A 12358-nucleotide genomic window follows, 5' to 3' on the forward strand; every position below is an offset into this window, starting at 1 on the left:
TACATTATGGCGGAGCGACAGGGCAGGTTGAGACCGCCTAGGTGAGAGGTGGGCCTGGCCCTGGTCGGCGTTCGCGGATACTTAACACGCTTAACGAGATCTTGGTATTTGATCTGAGTCTGGCCATTTGGTCTATACGCACTAGCCATCTACGCGGGAGTAGTTATGGGTATCCCGGCGTCGTGGTATCAGCCGAAGCCTTCGTGACGTCAGCGACTGAGCGGCGCGCGCCGGATTGGACTGGAACGCCACTAGGCTAGGTCTGCTTCCGGCCGCGTACGCAACGTGCAGGTGTGCATAGGGCGATGGGCCCAGACCCCTGCGCGCATACCGGCGTGCTGACCTCTCTGTTGTGCTTAGGTGGGGCTGCGACGCGTTGATCTTACGAGGCCGGGCATGACCCAGAAAAGTGTGTCCGGCCAAATGGGATCGAGCGTGTTGGGTTATGTGGTGCACCCCTACAGGGAAGTTTATCTATTCGAATAGCCGTGTCCCTCGGTAAAAGGACGACCCGGAGTTGTACCTTGACCTTATGACAACTAGAACTGGATACTGAATAAAATACACCCTTCCAAGTGCCAGATACAACCCGGTGATCGCTCTCTAATAGGGCGACGAGGAGGGGATCGCCGGGTAGGATTATGCTATGCGATGCTACTTGGAGGACTTCAATCTACTCTCTTCTACATGCTGCAAGATGGAGATGTCCAGAAGCGTAGTCTTCGACAGGACTAGCTATCCCCCTTTTATTCTGGCATTCTGCAGTTCAGTCCACTGATATGCCCCTTTACACATATACCCATGCATATGTAGTGTAGCTCCTTGCTTGCGAGTACTTTGGATGAGTACTCACGGTTGCTTTTCTCCCTCTTTTCCCTTTTTCTATACCGGATTGTCGCAACCAGATGCTGGAGTCCAGGAGCTAGAGATCCCCAGGACGATGCTACATGGAGTTCGGCTTCGAGGAGTAGTTAGGAGGGTCCCAGGCAGGAGGCCTTGCCTTTTCGATCGTTGCTACTTTTGTGCTAGCCTTCTTAAGGCAAACCTGTTTAACTTATGTCTGTACTCAGATATTGTTGCTTCCGCTGACTCGTCTATGATCGAGCACTTGTATTCGAGCCCTCGAGGCCCCTGGCTTGTATTATAATGCTTGTATGACTTATTTATGTTTTGGAGTTGTGTTGTGATATCTTCCCGTGAGTCCCTGATCTTGATCATACACATTTGCGTGCATGATTAGTGTATGGTCAAATCGGGGGCGTCACAAGTTGGTATCAGAGCCGACTGCCTGTAGGAATCCCCCTTTCCACACTCCTTGGCCGAAGTCGAGTCTAGACATTACAAAACTTTTACTAACATGGCTGTGTGTCTTACGGGCCCACGTCGCCATTGGGTGGTATTAGGATCTTTTACTCCCTGCCTATACTCTGGGACTCTGATCTCTCTTCTACTCGGGTTAAATGATTTTACTAAATCTAACATTAGGATCTCGTTATCACTTTCACCCGGAGAGCCCCTTATTTACTGATGATCGTCTGCTGCACGTGAAGACCCTGAAGATACTCTCTGCTGATAACCCGAGGACTTGTGTTCATCGCTTTTGCAATTCCCTTTCATCGATAAACTCCTATGGATAACCACGTATACTCGCCACTCATACAATGTTTCCCAGTTGATCTTGTTATTACAAGATACCCCGAAATTCTCTTTGCTGCTCCGAGAATCTTTTGAGCTTACTGCCTTGCTGTTCTTTGCCACATGAATACCACTACGGATAATTTCTAGCACTTACCGAGTATCCGGTCATCCCCAGTTGATTCAAGTATTCCACAATAGTCTTCAAAATACTATTCGATCTTTCGAAAATCCTCAGGAGCCTATTGCTCTTGAAATCCTTGTTTGCTTGCTTTATGGTTAATCCCATAAGTTTCGTAATCTTATTGGCATCTCTTGTCATTATCATTTTGAGTCCGTTGATTCAATTTGTTGCGAATGCTCGCAATCCTCAATCATATCCTAGAATTCATTCTTCCGACTCAGACGACATTTTAAACGTGAGCTGGATCTCGACCTATCAAATTGCCATCGATTGTACCCCTAAGCCTACTCAACTTATCCATCCTTGATCAGAGCGTTGCTTCTGACCCCATGATTTGGAAATCATAACTCTTTTGCATTTGAACTTTAGTTAGTCAGTTGTTTCTTTAATCAGATCTCCTTGCATTCTTTCTTCCTCTGGTTGAGTACTGATGCTCACATCAGATCCCTTGTGGACCACCAGACCCTTTTGTCGGATTTTATCCGACAATGTCCTCCATATTAAATAAGCTTGTGAGCTTTTCCTCGGATACATGATGCCTTTGGTAAATTGTATCCTCTGCTTTGTCGACCATGCTCTACTTCTAAGCTTGTGTTATTTACTCCTGAAGTTTGTAGTATATCTTTCTTCGATGCCCCGATGGGTTGAACCTATGCCTTCCTTAATCTGTATGAACCCGAAAGATTTCGCGGGACATACTTATCTGGTATTGCACCAGGTAAAACTTTCGAAAACTAATGTCATTATCAAAATACGAGAGGCGAATGGAAGGTTATGCATTGAAGAAGTGGGAGTCGACCTTGAACCTTTGTGTTCATGCCCATGGACACGATGTAGATCCTATCATGGAAGCTTCTTATAATAATAGCTATTTCCCTGGTATAATATCATCTGGTATCGGTGAATTGATCCTTGGCAATCGTGGTTCCGACCATGTTTCTCCTTGATTCCGTTTCTCGTGCAAGTTTGAGCATTTGTCTTCTGCAAAGCAATACCCTAGTCCAACCTCTACCTTGATCTGTCGTCGAGTATTACCCCCTGGTATCTCGAGATTATCATGGAACTGCATAACTTCTTACGAGTTCTTCATCAAGTGCTACATTCTCACTGATTCCAATTTTTCACGGGCTCTGAGTTATTAATCACGCAAAGACACCGATAACTGAACCGAGTCCGCACTACGGTTCAACAACTCTTAGTAATCTTCTTTAAGTACGAGTTTGTACCCGATCACGCCATTCCTGGCATGTTTGGCTATATCATTATCTTGATGATTTTAACTGTGCTACCTGGTCCTTATTCCCGGAGCACCACTTTCGACGATGAGCTAAGCTTACGTCGATTTTCCTCGTCACATCGTTTCACCTCGAACAACAAACTTGACCCCGAGTTTGTGTAGTATCTGTGGCTCCAATAATCTTTTGTTGCATCAGTCCTTTTGCTTGATGCAGTCACTGATCAATTGCTTCTTCATGGATCCCCTCAACAACAAAATGTCGTGATTTTCATCAACATTTTGACTCCTTCCAGGATATCAATGGAATTCTTGATGATAAGTGCCATCCTCGTTCCTTGGTAATTTGAGTTACCATCGACAACATGCTTACATTCCTTTCATCACAAACTTGATCATGTTATGGAGCTCCTTGCTAACCAGCTTATGTTATGTTCTACCTTGGAGTATTACCATCTTTTATGTCAAGTATGTCGTAAGAATCTCACCACCTCGTATGACATCTTGGTACAGTGATACTTCTCCCCATCACCATTCTTTCTTGGTCCCCGTGTTGTTTCTAAAAGGAATACCGACTAATGGTCAGTGATGTGTAAATTCTAAACTTCTAGCAAACCTATTGCTTTGAAGTTATTGGTCTATAGTTTCATTCTACGTCTATGGCTTAATGAATCATCATTCGGACATTGATTGTGCTACCTAGCCCATATTTCGGGTGCACATTTCAACCAATGTTTAACTGTGTATGTTTTCCTCGAGCATACATCATTAAGTCATTCGATCTAGCTAATGTTATCTCCTTGTTCACATAGTGGTGGAAATCCATCTTTTGGAAATCTCAATGGGTTGTCACTGAGTCAAGCAGTCACCTCCTCACCTCTCCTTGATTTAATTATGAACCCTTGTTCGGAACTCGCTTCCATAGTTCATCTCCCGAGAATCTTCGATGTCGTTTCGACAATTTGTGTTGCACCTTTTCTTCTCAGGCCTCCTAAGTCTGAGTTATCCTGACACCAATCAAATCTGAATCTCGGTCAGATATGATGGTTGGAACATATTTCCAAGAGTTATAACATTGGCCTATTTATGACCCGGTAAGGTGATGATACCCAGCACACCTGGCGGGAGGCCCTATTGTTATAAGTTTTTCCTTTTAGCAAGGTTAGCTGTTCTTCCATGAGGAAATTGTAAGACTTATTCTATAAGTTGTTCCTGATGGATCCTTTTTGTTTCCAAAGTCTGATCTTCCCCTGTTGACCATGTCAATGCTATCTCGAAGCATGTCTATGGTACTCCGATTTTCAACAGGAACATTTGAAGCCCAATGCTAAATGTTTCCTGCTCAATTATCCAAACACCGTTGTATGGGTAATGTCATGAAATTTCTCTCCCCTACCTAAAGAGTTTTCTACATTATATCCTGTCATGAATATCATGCTCAGCTTGTCCTTGGGAAGGATATAACCTTGAAGGATGTGTTTAAACACATTTTCCTTTCCATTCTTCTGTTTAATCTGATAATCATATTTTCCTTTCCATTGTGTGGTTTAACCTTTCTGGTGAACTATATGATCTAAGCAGTAATATTCTCCTGCTTATGTAAACACCTCGATGTACAACTCTGTCAGTAAGACCCTGTTATTATTGTTGGTGACATTTCGGTAACCACCGATGGACGAGAACTTTGCCTAATGGTCCGCCTCGTTTCAACGAGCAGGAAAATGGTTCTCTTCGTCCCTCGCCCTTGGTACCGACGATGTTGCTGACATATAACTGACAGGCTACCCTCTGCCATGCCTTGCTATCATGATCGTGCAAGATGTCACCGCCCTTCCTACTTTAACCACATGGTGGGCCCATAACCCACAGTTCCACGGGATCGAAACCTGACTCTCTTGTACACCCCCTGTTCCCAAGGTTATTCCTCACGCTTGGCTTCGTATGTAATTCACGTGCCCCCTTTCGTGAGATCATCAATTTTGGTATCAGACACAATACTTATTCCCGTTGCTCAGAACCCTTCAGGCATCAAACGATTGCCTACCCGCTCGAAACTTCCCCACGATCCTCATTACCTTGCTCTCGATGATTTTCTTCAATTTCCACTCGAGAGTTGTCTCTATGCCACGTTCACTGGGATAGTCCCCAGGTACCTATCTTGTGTTGAGCTCCGTCCTTCCCGAGTCTTTCCCCCTACTACACCCTTTAAATCTCGGGACGAGATTTCTTGTAGTGGAGGAGATTTGTAATGCCCGGATAATCATGCTACAGTAATCCCACGCTAATCATGCCACGTCACTTTGGTTACTGTTGCTAACCTCGCAATGATTCGAAAACGTTTCAAAATTTAAATTCAAAATAAGTCAAATAATTAAAGTTTTCAGAACTGGAAACAAAAATGCTCGGGCGGTGCCGAATATTACAAAAATAATTATAGTAAAGAAAACACAAATTTATAAAATTCTTAAGTGCTGAAAAATTAAATAAAACAGAAAAGGAAAATAAACAAAAGAAATAAAAACAGAAAACAAGTAGATACAAAAAAAGGGAACCCCCCCCCCCCCCCCCGCTGGGCCCTTTGGCCCAGCTGGCCATCCACGCGGGCCCCCAGCCGCCCGAATGGGCCGGCCCACCCCGCGCCCCCCACTCCCCTTATCCACTCCACCGACACCCCGTCGTCCCCCCCCCCCCCCGCACGATCCCCCCTCCTCCCTCTCCCTCCCTCGATCCAGATCGGGCTCCGACCCCGGTGCCCCGCTGCCCACCTCACCGTCGGCGTTCCCCTAGCGCCGCTCGTCGTATCCGGCGCCGCCTCGACCCCGTCGCTCGCCTCCCCGTCCTCACCCCTCATCGTGGATCCGGGCACGACCTCGACGCCACCACGCACCGCCGTCGCCGAACGCCGTTAGCCGGAGCCGTCAACCGTCGCCGCCGTCATCCTCATCTCCCCCCCGAGCAGCTTCACCAAGCCTCACCGCCCCTCGCCCCTACAACGCTGGTGAGGCCACCGGCCTCCTCTCCCCTCTATCTCTGTCACCGGCTCCGTCCACCCGCGCACTCATGGCCGCGGCCTCGTCCAGTGCACGCGCGCGCCCTCGCCGTCCCGCACGCGCGCTCCACCTGCTAGCTCCCGCCGCCTCCTGGCCGCGTGGCCTCGCCTCGACCACCTGCTGCCTGCCTGCACGCCGCCCGCTCCATCCACCCCTCGCCGCGGCCTCGTCCCCTCGCCGCTGGCATGTGTGCCCCCACGCGCCCGTCCCCTGCTGCGACGCCTTGCCGCTGGCGCCGAGGTTTCCCCCAGTGCTGGTCTGCTGCGGAGGCTGAGGATGCGGGCCTAGCCCCTGCCGCCCCCCCTCCCGCGCCCGCCGAGGCCTACGGCCACTTCCGCCCACACTGGTCACGCCCATGGCGCCCCACCTACGCCTGGCCGCTCCTCCTATGCCTTCCCGTCTCAGGCACCACGGCCTCGCCCCGCCGCGTCGGGCGATGGCCACCGCCGGCGCCCCCTGTTGCCCTGTTCGGGTGCACAGGCGCCCACGCCCGCCCCGTTACCCGTTAGCCCGCACCCGCCATGGCCTATGGGCCTTTGACAGGCGGGGCCCAGCCCCAGAACGAATTTAAAAAAAATAAAAAAAATAATAAATAATAATAATAATAATAAATTAACTAATAAATAAAGAAAGGAAAAATAAAGTTATAAAAATAATAATAATAAAATTTAGTTAATTAACTTAATTAATCTGTTTAATTAAATAATTAAAACTAATTATTCAATTAATAAAAACTAACTACTGTTTAGTTAACCTGAGACTATGACGAACGGGACCCACGCGTCTGATGACCCCATCAACAGATGGTTGACTGATGACATCATGCTGACCTCACGCTGACGTCACAATTAATTTTCTAATTGAATTAATTCTAGAAATAATTTAAATCTTTATAAATTAATATAAAATAATCCGTAGCTCGGATGAAAAAACTTTGTACATGAAAGTTGCTCAGAACGACTAGACGAATCCGGTTACGCAGCCCGCTCGTCCGCCACGCATCCCTAGCATAATGAATACGCAACTTTTCCCCTCCGATTAATCTGCCCGAAAACGCGAAACACCGGGGATACTTTCCCGGATGTTTCCCCCCTTCGCCGGTATCACCTCCTACCACGTTAGGGCATACCTAGCACCGCGTTTTGCCTCCTTATGTTTTGAGATGCTTTGTTTGCTCCGTATTTACTGTTTCTTCCCCCTCTCCTTCTCCGGTAGACTGCGAGACCGACGCTGCTGCTACCCAGTTCGACTACGGAGTTGACGATCCCTCCTTCTTGTCTGAGCAACCAGGCAAGCCCCCCCCCCTTGATCACCAGATATTGCCTATTCTTCTCTATACTGCTTGCATTAGAGTAGTGTAGCATGTTATTGCTTTCCGTTAATCCTATCCTGATGCATAGCCTATCATTCTTGCTACAGTTGTTACCCTTACCTGCTATCCTACTGCTTAGTATAGGATGCTAGTGTTCCATCAGTGGCCCTACACTCTTGTCCGTCTGCCATGCTATACTACTGGGCCGTGATCACTTTGGGAGGTGATCACGGGTATATACTATATACATTATATACATGACACATGTGGTGACTAAAATCGGGTCGGCTCGAGGAGTACCCGCAAGTGATTCTGATGAGGGGGCTGAAAGGACAGGTGGCTCCACCCCGGTAGAGGTGGGCCTGGGTTCCTGACGGCCCCCGACTGTTACATTATGGCGGAGCGACAGGGCAGGTTGAGACCGCCTAGGTGAGAGGTGGGCCTGGCCCTGGTCGGCGTTCGCGGATACTTAACACGCTTAACGAGATCTTGGTATTTGATCTGAGTCTGGCCATTTGGTCTATACGCACTAGCCATCTACGCGGGAGTAGTTATGGGTATCCCGGCGTCGTGGTATCAGCCGAAGCCTTCGTGACGTCAGCGACTGAGCGGCGCGCGCCGGATTGGACTGGAACGCCACTAGGCTAGGTCTGCTTCCGGCCGCGTACGCAACGTGCAGGTGTGCATAGGGCGATGGGCCTAGACCCCTGCGCGCATACCGGCGTGCTGACCTCTCTGTTGTGCTTAGGTGGGGCTGCGACGCGTTGATCTTACGAGGCCGGGCATGACCCAGAAAAGTGTGTCCGGCCAAATGGGATCGAGCGTGTTGGGTTATGTGGTGCACCCCTACAGGGAAGTTTATCTATTCGAATAGCCGTGTCCCTCGGTAAAAGGACGACCCGGAGTTGTACCTTGACCTTATGACAACTAGAACTGGATACTGAATAAAATACACCCTTCCAAGTGCCAGATACAACCCGGTGATCGCTCTCTAACAGGGCGACGAGGAGGGGATCGCCGGGTAGGATTATGCTATGCGATGCTACTTGGAGGACTTCAATCTACTCTCTTCTACATGCTGCAAGATGGAGATGTCCAGAAGCGTAGTCTTCGACAGGACTAGCTATCCCCCTTTTATTCTGGCATTCTGCAGTTCAGTCCACTGATATGCCCCTTTACACATATACCCATGCATATGTAGTGTAGCTCCTTGCTTGCGAGTACTTTGGATGAGTACTCACGGTTGCTTTTCTCCCTCTTTTCCCTTTTTCTATACCGGATTGTCGCAACCAGATGCTGGAGTCCAGGAGCTAGAGATCCCGAGGATGATGCTACATGGAGTTCGGCTTCGAGGAGTAGTTAGGAGGGTCCCAGGCAGGAGGCCTTGCCTTTTCGATCGTTGCTACTTTTGTGCTAGCCTTCTTAAGGCAAACCTGTTTAACTTATGTCTGTACTCAGATATTGTTGCTTCCGCTGACTCGTCTATGATCGAGCACTTGTATTCGAGCCCTCGAGGCCCCTGGCTTGTATTATAATGCTTGTATGACTTATTTATGTTTTAGAGTTGTGTTGTGATATCTTCCCGTGAGTCCCTGATCTTGATCGTACACATTTGCGTGCATGATTAGTGTACGGTCAAATCGGGGGCGTCACACGATCGTAGTGATACACATATTCATAATAATGAAGCCAAAAGATGCAAAGTTAATAATGATAGTGCAACTTATTTGTGACAGTGCCGTTTAGGTCATATTGGTGTAAAGCGCATGAAGAAACTCCATACTAATGGGATTTTGGAATCACTTGATTATGAATCACTTGATGCTTGCGAACCGTGCCTCATGGGCAAGATGAAAACAACGCCGTTCTCCGGAACTATGGAGAGAGCAACCGATTTGTTGGAAATCATACATACAGATGTATGTGGTCCGATGAATATTGAGGCTCGTAGCAGGTATCATTATTTTCTGACCTTCACAGATGATTTGAGCAGATATGGGTATATCTACTTAATGAAACAGAAGTCTGAAACATTTGAAAAGTTCATATAATTTCAGAGTGAAGCGGAAAATCATCGTAACAAGAAAATAAAGTTTCTACGATCTGATCGTGGAGAAGAGTATTTGAGTTACGAGTTTGGCCTTCAGTTAAAACAATGTGAAATAGTTTCACTACTCACGCCACCTGGAACACCACGGTGTAATAGTGTGTCTTAACGTCGTAACCGTACTTTATTAGATATGGTGCGATATATGATGTATCTTACCGATCTACCACTATCGTTTTGGGGTTATGCATTAGAGACAGCTGCATTCACGTTAAATAGGGCACCATCAAAATCCGTTGAGACGACGCCTTATGAACTGAGGTTTAGCAAGAAACCAAAGTTGTCGTTTCTTAAAATTTGGGGTTGCGATGCTTATGTGAAAAAGTTTCATCCTGATAAGATCAAACCCAAATCGGAGAAATGTGTCTTCATAGGATACCCAAAGGAGACAGTTGGGTACACCTTCTATCACAGATCCGAAGGCAAGACATTTGTTGCTTAGTATGGATCCTTTCTAGAGAAGGAATTTCTCTCGAAAGAAGTGAGTGGGAGGAAAGTAGAACTTGATGAGGTAATTGTACCTGCTCCCTTATTGGAAAGTAGTTCATCACAGAAATCTGTTCCTGTGACTCCTACACCAATTAGTGTGGAAGTTAATGATGATGATCATGTAACTTCAGATCAAGTTACTACCAAACCTCGTAGGTAAAGCAGAGTGAGATCCACACCAGAGTGGTACGGTAATCCTGTTCTGGAGGTCATGTTATTTCACCATGACGAACCTACGAACTATGAGGAAGCGATGATGAGCCCAGATTCCGGGAAATGGCTTGAGGCCATGAAATCTGAGATGAGATCCATGTATGAAGAACAAAGTATGGACTTTGGTTGACTTGCCCGATGATCGGCGAGCCATTGAGATTAAATGGATCTTCAAGAGGAAGACAGACGCTGATAGTAATGTTACTATCTACAAAGCTAGAATTGTCGCAAAAGGTTTTCGACAAGTTCAAGGTGTTGACTACGATGAGAGTTTCTCACTCGTATCTATGCTTAAGTCTGTCTGAATCATGTTAGCAATTGCTGCATTTTATGAAATATGGCAAATGGATAAACAAAACTGCATTCCTTAATGGATTTATTAAAGAAGAGTTGTATATGATGCAACCAGGAGGTTTTGTCAATCCTAAAAGTGCTAACAAAATATGCAAGTTCCAGCGATACATCTATGGACTGGTGCAAGCATCTCGGAGTTGGAATATACGCTTTGATAAGTTGATCAAAGGATATAGTTTTATATAGACTTGCGGTGAAGCCTGTATTTACAAGAAAGTGAGTGGGAGCACTACAACATTTCTGATAAGTATATGTGAATGACATATTGTTGATCGGAAATAATGTAGAATTATTCTGCAAAGCATAAAGGAGTGTTTGAAAGGAGTTTTTCAAAGAAAGACCTCGGTGAAGCTACTTACATATTGAGCATCAAGATCTATAGAGATAGATCAAGACGCTTGATAAGTTTTTTCAATGAGTACATACCTTAACAAGATTTTGAAGTAGTTCAAAATAGAACAGTCAAAGAAAGAGTTCTTGCCTGTGTTACAAGGTGTGAAATTGAGTAAGACTCAAAGCCCGACCACGGCAGAAGATAGAAAGAGAATGAAAGTCATTCCCTATGCCTTGGCCATAGGTTCTATAAAGTATGCCATGCTGTGTACCAGATCTATTGTATACCCTACACTGATTTTGGCAAGGGAGTACAATAGTGATCTAGGAGTAGATCACTGGACAGCGGTCAAAATTATCCTTAGTGGAATAAGGATATGTTTCTCGATTATGGAAGTGACAAAAGGTTCGTCGTAAAGAGTTACGTCGATGCAAGTTTTGACACTAAATCTAGATGACCCTAAGTCTCGGTCTAGATACATACTGAAAGTGGGAGCAATTAGCTAGAGTAGCTCCGAGCAGAGCATTGTAGACATAGAAATTTGCAAAATACTTACGGATCTGAATGTGACAGACCCGTTGACTAAAATTATCTCACAATCAAAACATGATCACACCTTAGTACTCTTTGGGTGTTAATCACATAGCGATGTGAACTAGATTATTGACTCTAGTAAACCCTTTGAGTGTTGGTCACATAGAGATGTGAACTATGGGTGTTAATCACATGGTGATGTGAATTATTGATGTTAAATCACATGGCGATGTGAACTAGATTATTGACTCTAGTGCAAGTGGGAGACTGAAGGAAATATGCCCTAGAGGCAATAATAAAGTATTATATATTTCCTTATATCATGATAAATGTTTATTATTCATGCTAGAATTGTATTAACCGGAAACATAATACATGTGTGAATACATAGACAAACAGAGTGTCACTAGTATTGCCATACCTACCTATTATGGCATTTCCATAGCCATTTCGAGATATATTGCCATGCAACTTTCCACCGTTCCGTTTATCATGACACGTTCATCATTGTCATATTGCTTTGCATGATCATGTAGTTGACATCGTATTTGTGGCAAAGCCACCATTCATAATTCTTTCATACATGTCACTCTTGGTTCATTGCATATCCCGGTACACCGCCGGAGGCATTCATATAGAGTCATACTTTGTTCTAGTATCGAGTTGTAAATTAATAGAAGTGTGATGATCATCATTTTCTAGAGCATTGTCCCAAGTGAGGAATTAAAAAAAGAGAAAGGCCAAAAAAAGAGAAGGCCCAAAAAAAGAGAGAAAAAGAGAGAAGGGACAATGTTACTATCCTTTTACCACACTTGTGCTTCAAAGTAGCACCATGATCTTCATAATAGATATTCTCTTGTTTTGTCACTTTCATATACTAGTGGGAATTTTTCATTATAGAACTTGGCTTGT

This window comes from Aegilops tauschii, chromosome 3 (assembly GCF_002575655.3).
Source record: "Aegilops tauschii subsp. strangulata cultivar AL8/78 chromosome 3, Aet v6.0, whole genome shotgun sequence".
In the NCBI taxonomy this organism is placed as follows: domain Eukaryota; kingdom Viridiplantae; phylum Streptophyta; class Magnoliopsida; order Poales; family Poaceae; genus Aegilops; species Aegilops tauschii.